Source organism: Rhamphochromis sp. 'chilingali' (assembly GCF_963969265.1).
Source record: "Rhamphochromis sp. 'chilingali' genome assembly, chromosome: 6".
Taxonomy (NCBI): Eukaryota; Metazoa; Chordata; class Actinopteri; order Cichliformes; family Cichlidae; genus Rhamphochromis; species Rhamphochromis sp. 'chilingali'.
Genome location: NC_137933.1, coordinates 2,168,774 through 2,174,773, shown reverse-complemented (window position 1 = coordinate 2,174,773; position 6,000 = coordinate 2,168,774).

Below are 6,000 nucleotides of genomic sequence, written 5' to 3'. Positions count from 1 at the left end.
ATTGGTCACCTTGCTGATGACACAACATCGTTTTTAAAAGATAACTCACAGACTTCTGCAATTCGTCTGTTAGAATCCTTCTCTAAAGCTTCTGGTCTTTGTCCTAATCTTTAAAAGCGTGAATTATAAGCAGTTAAAGAGTGTAATGCTGATCCTGTCTCAAATATCCCTGTGAAAAATTCACTTACTTTTCTAGGCATTAATATTGAACATCATGAATCACAGCAATGTTTCAATAACTTCAATCCCATATTAGAAAAAACTAACAAAGATTAAACTCGTGACTTCTATGAGATTTGAAATTAAAAGGAAGGTTTTTACTATCAAAGGCTGAAGGAATCCTAAGACTAGCATCCATAATCCCTCATATATGTGAAACTACAGATAAAGCTCTGCTAGATTTTGTATGGAATACCTGGACTCATTTTCTGAAACAATCAATCTTGATGAATGATGACTGATGATGAAATTTCTGGACCACATTTTCTTGATGTTACCACAATAAATTATACTTTCAAAATTAACTGGATAGATAATTAATTAAAGATCCCGCCTTCCTTATGGATTTTTATTCCACATTATGTATTTTTATAGGTAGACGGCCTTGATTTTCTTTTCCTCTGCAATTACAAAATTAACAAAATTCCTCTACAATGATCATCTTTTCATAAACAGATGCTACTTGCATCTGGCTAATTTGTAAACATAAACATGTTTTGCTCTTCTTAACCCTTTCACGCATGAATTATGACAACCTCAATCTAGATTTTTTTCAATATTCATATTTATGCATGAAAAAAGATTTTTGAACTTCATTTTTTTTAAACATGTACTTTTCAAAGAGTTTTTTGCATGTCCACTTAGGTGTACAGCGTGTTTTTAATGTGTGGCAGGGTATGGAGTGACACATCAGTGCCCAATGTAGTGGTTTATGTACAAGTGTACCATCAGCACTGACACAAATACACGGAAACAGCCTTTGAATAGCTGTAACTGTAGAGACCACTATGCATGAAAGGGTGTACCTGGCCTGTATCGCTACGCTGGCTGTCTTCCAAACGTCATCCCCCCTTCCTTGTTTCACTGGTATGGTAATGGTATGATCCAAGTCTACTTGCATGAGATTCACCGCATTGTGTGCCGATTGAAATAATGTCTCACCTCTGCCTGGATGGATTCTCAGCAGTGTTGAAGATTCAACTCCCACATACAGACGCACCATTAATAACTGACATATAAAATTATCTTGCGGGCCAGACATAACTGCGTCAAGGTTTGACACCCCTGATGTAGATAGTAATCCAGGAGGTAGTGGGTGGATGGCTGTGTTGATTTGGCACTATATAAATAAAACTGACTTGAATTGGTCTGAGCTGTGTCAACATGAAGGATCAGTCTGAGAATACATCGTCAACAAAAGTACGTTTTCAAAATCGCTTTATTCAGTTACTCTACTTGAGGATACTTCTGTGACATCAGTGGAAGGATGAAACATTATTTCTGTGTGTGAGTGATTGACTGATCTGTTACTGCTCCTCTCTTTTCCCACTTTCCTTTATTTTGGTCACTTCAGGTAAACTTATTAAGGCTGTTGCTGCTGTTATTTAAAAACCTGCTTCTTTATAGAGCACCTAGCAGTGTTGTGCCAATGTGGTTATCCTTTTACACACTTTCCCAGAAATGTGCAATTGTGGTTTGTCCACTAGAGGGCACCTGAGAGGCACCATAGTGAGTTGTGGTCTTTTTCTCTTGCCAGCATCACAGGCCAAACCCTGTTTTATGTGGACTACAAAGTTCCAGTTGCTTGGCCTTAGATATAAACACACAGCATAAAACTGCAAGTTACAAACATTCTCATCATGGAGACAAGTCCTTAACTGTTAGAGAGCAGCTGTGGCTCAGAATACAGAGCCATCTACTAACTGAGTGGTTGATGGGCCAATCCTCAGCTCCTCAACAGACTGTAAAGCTGCTACACAAGTGCCAGTCCAAACAGACTGGCACTTGTGTAGCCCCTTTCTGCACAGCACTCAGAGCACTTCCTACTACAAGTCTGAGAGAGGAGTCTGGGCCAATTCATAAACCTTCTGATAACTACCACTACCACCTCAGCCACAACCTGATCCAGATTCTCCATTTAAAAAAAAGGTTTTAAATAAAAAATAAAAATAAATATAAATAAATAAAATAGTAAATAAAATAAAAAATGCTAAAAGCAGTCAGCTAACGTACTTAGAAAATGCCTTGGTAAAACAGATTTGTTTAAGTCTCTGTGGACTTGGTGAAGGAGATGTATATGCATAGAGTCTAAACTGCATTTCCATAGTGTTTACACTTCAGTTGGAGTCAAAGAATGCAATCCTGCTGTCATCAGTTAATAGGGCCAAACTGAATGGGGGGTTTGGAGTTAGATAGCCTTTGTATTATTTTAGTTACCGTCTTTTTTTTAACCCTTGTTTTTTTGCTAGCCACTATGAGTTTGTGTATCCTTAACTAGGGATATTTATTCATGTACTGCATCACAGTATCACATGGGCCATCTGCCATAACCGGTTGGGGTGAGCAGAGGAAGACAGAACAAAGAAGAGAGAAGAGAACCAGAGAGTGATAAAAACTAATAACTGAATGAAGCAAGGTCTTTGATTTTGTGTAAACCGGACACAATGCAATTCTGCCCACAATTTGGAGAAGTAGATAAACACAAAACTGGCTTTTGCAACTTTAGCCCTCAGATGTTCAACTACACTGAGGTTGGGAAAATGTGCAATCTATAAAATGATCAGATGAAAACAATAAATAGTTTTTCAGTGATTAAACTTTATTAGTCGCAGCATTAAGTACAGTTGGAGTCAAAGCCAGAAATGCAATCCTGCTGTTATCAGTTAGCTATCAGGGCCAAACTAAGAGCCATTAAGGGATTTTAAGTTAGAAAGTGTTTCTTTCTATTGTTTTAGTCGCCATGACATTTTTTTTGTTTGTGGGTATACGTCAACTGTGAGAGACAGAATGTAAAAAAGAAATCAAGGATATCACGTTGCATGATTTTTAAACAATCCCAAGCTTTTTGGATAAGCTGAACTTTCATTGAAGAAGCCTGATGGGAGTCAGCACTCCCAGTGCTCAAGCTTTCTGCTTCTAAATTTAGTTAAAACTGAGGTTATTGTACTCGGCCCTGAAAATCTTACAAATCTGGTCTCTAACCAGATTCTTACTCTGGATGTCATTACTTTGGCCTCCAGTAACGCTGTGAGGAACCTTTGAGTCATTTTTGACCAGGACATGTCCTTTAATGCACAAATTAAACAATTATGTAGGACTGCTTTCTTCCAGTTGCTCAGTATCTTTTTTTCTTTCTTTTGCCTGTCCCGTTTGCCATCAGAATTATTGTCTAAAGGCAAACAAAGATGCCCAACGGATTTACTTTACCAAATGGACCATCCCAGCCTTGCCATAATGGTTTATTTGATTCACCTTATATTGTTTATTTTATTTTCACTTGCTAAATACGGGACAGACTTGACTGGGGAAAAGAAAGAGGGAAAGAAAAACAGCGGAGAAGAGGGACGGGGATAAGGGGCAAAAAACAAACACCAACAAAATAAGCAGACAAAAAATCCATCTATCGATCACCTGGATCACCTGTTGAGAAAGAAAAAAGAAAACAAGCAGACGAAAAAAAAAGAGCAACATAATAAACAACATCACAATGATATATGTGAATATGACAGTAAATACTAAATGTTAAACATTATTGTGCAGCACATAAGATCAACAGAACACAGTGTGCTTTGAGGTAGGAGCCAAAAAGGGTGTAGTTTGTGGGTGTGATCACCCGTGTGTACACCTGTGAGCATGGACGCGCTTGTTTTTAAAAGGTTCCTTCATGTAATGATCTGCTAGAGGGTGTGGGGGGGCCACAGCCCCGTCCTCCAGGGCGTGAAGCAGGTGTGGAGGAGATCAAAACTCCAGACATCCAGAGGCCCCCAGAGCACAAGAGACCATGGAAGACCAACAGAGGGGCAGCCGCGCCACTGTCCCAGAAAGAGCTGAGTATCTCTAAAACTAGAAATGTCCTGTCTCAGAGTGACGCTGCAAAACTAGTTCATGCATTTATTACTTCCAGGCTGGACGACTGTAATTCGTTATTATCAGGATGTCCTAAAAACTCCCTGAAAAGCCTTCAGCTAATCCAAAATGCTGCAGCAAGAGTCCTGACAGGGACTAGAAAGAGAGAGCAGATTTCTCCTGTGCTGGCTTCTCTTCATTGGCTGTATGTTCATTTTTGTTCATTCACCTCTCTGCATTTAATTATTAGTTATTATTAATTTTTGTCTCTCTTTTACAACATCTTTGTCCTTTCTTCATCCGCTCACCCCTAACCGCTCATGGCAGATGACCCCCCTCCCTGAGCCTGGTTCTGCCGGAGGTTTCTTCCTGTTCTTTGTCCACTGTCGCCAAAGCGCTTGCTCATAGGGGCCATATGATTTCTGGGATTCTCATTGTTTTATTGTATTACCGTAGGGTCTTTAGCTTACAACAGCAGTCCCCACCCCCCAGGCCATGTATTGGTCCGTGAGTCGTTTGGTACCGGGCCGCGAGAGTTGAGACTCGGGTGTGAAATTCATGGTTTTCAGGGTTTTTATCAGTTTTTAGTGTTTGTTTTTTTTAATCGTGTTTATCGTTAACTCTGTTTCAGTTCAGTTCTTGTGTAACGTGGTATACCTCAGCCTTTTTTCCCTGTTTGTATTCCTTAAGTATGGCTTCTTGATAGCCACCCTTCCACTGAGACCATTTCTGATGAGGCTTCAGTGAATAGTCGATGGATCAGCTGAAGGGCAATGACATGACTTTGAGATACTGTTCATCTGCTGTAAACTATAGCACATATATCCTCCACTTGTTCAGTTTCCTTTGATTTTTTAAGAACACACTGCACACTGAGATGTACCAGGTTTTCAGCTAAAAGCTCTTTGTTGGAGCAAAAATACAACTTTATGCTATCAAACTGTTATTTTTGGCATTTTTAATAGATTCAACAGAAGGAATCCCTTGTACTGAAATTAAGTGCAGCAGAAAATGTTGCAGAAAACAGGATAATCTGGGATATCATTGGCTAATGACAGGTGATTAACAAGATTTTAGCAAATGAGTGTGCAGTTACAGCCAGACTCAAAACACCAAAGCTGCAAATGCTAATCTAAAGGTTTAGAAATGGGATTTCACAAACCCAATTATGCGTCTTAGTTTTTAATTTATATTAAATATGTTTGGTTTTTTTTGGTTTTTTTCCAACAATATCTTTATTGCGTTTCAGAATTACATACAGAAATTGGAGTACTTCCACAGCAAAGGAGACATCCAGGGCAGCTAAATTATTGTATAACAGTCAATCGCCCTCCCTTGCAAATCAGACACTTATAAGGTGTTAGAGAGCAACAGTTAAGTGGAAGTACGAACTATATGACCTGTAAATAATAACTTAGTCAAACAAAGGAAAAAGAAAACACAACCCCCCCCCCCCCCCCAAAAAAAAAAAAATTAATAATAATAATAATAATAATAATAATAATAATAATAATAATAATAAGCTTCTCTATTTCCAAGGGTTGCTCAACATCAACTCGGTTACACTATTGTGCATGGTTCAAAGTTACAAACTCAAATGTACAATTCACACAGCATTAAAGATCAAGTATAAAAGAGATTAATTTAGGAAACTGCAGAGGACCACCAACATTTACACCCCATCTGCCCCATCCACCATACTGCCAAGATCCACATTTCCCATGTATTGCATAAAGGGACCCCAGATGTTTTGAAAAAGTGGTAGTTTCCCCTTGATAATCTAAGTAATTTTTTCCATAGGCAAAGTTGTGGACAATTCCTTAATCCAGTTAATGTATTTTGGTTTACTGGTCTTCCTCCACGAGAGTGCTATGACTCTTTTTGCCAGCAGTAGACAAGGGATGTTTCCACACTCTCTCCACCTGTCTAAACGAA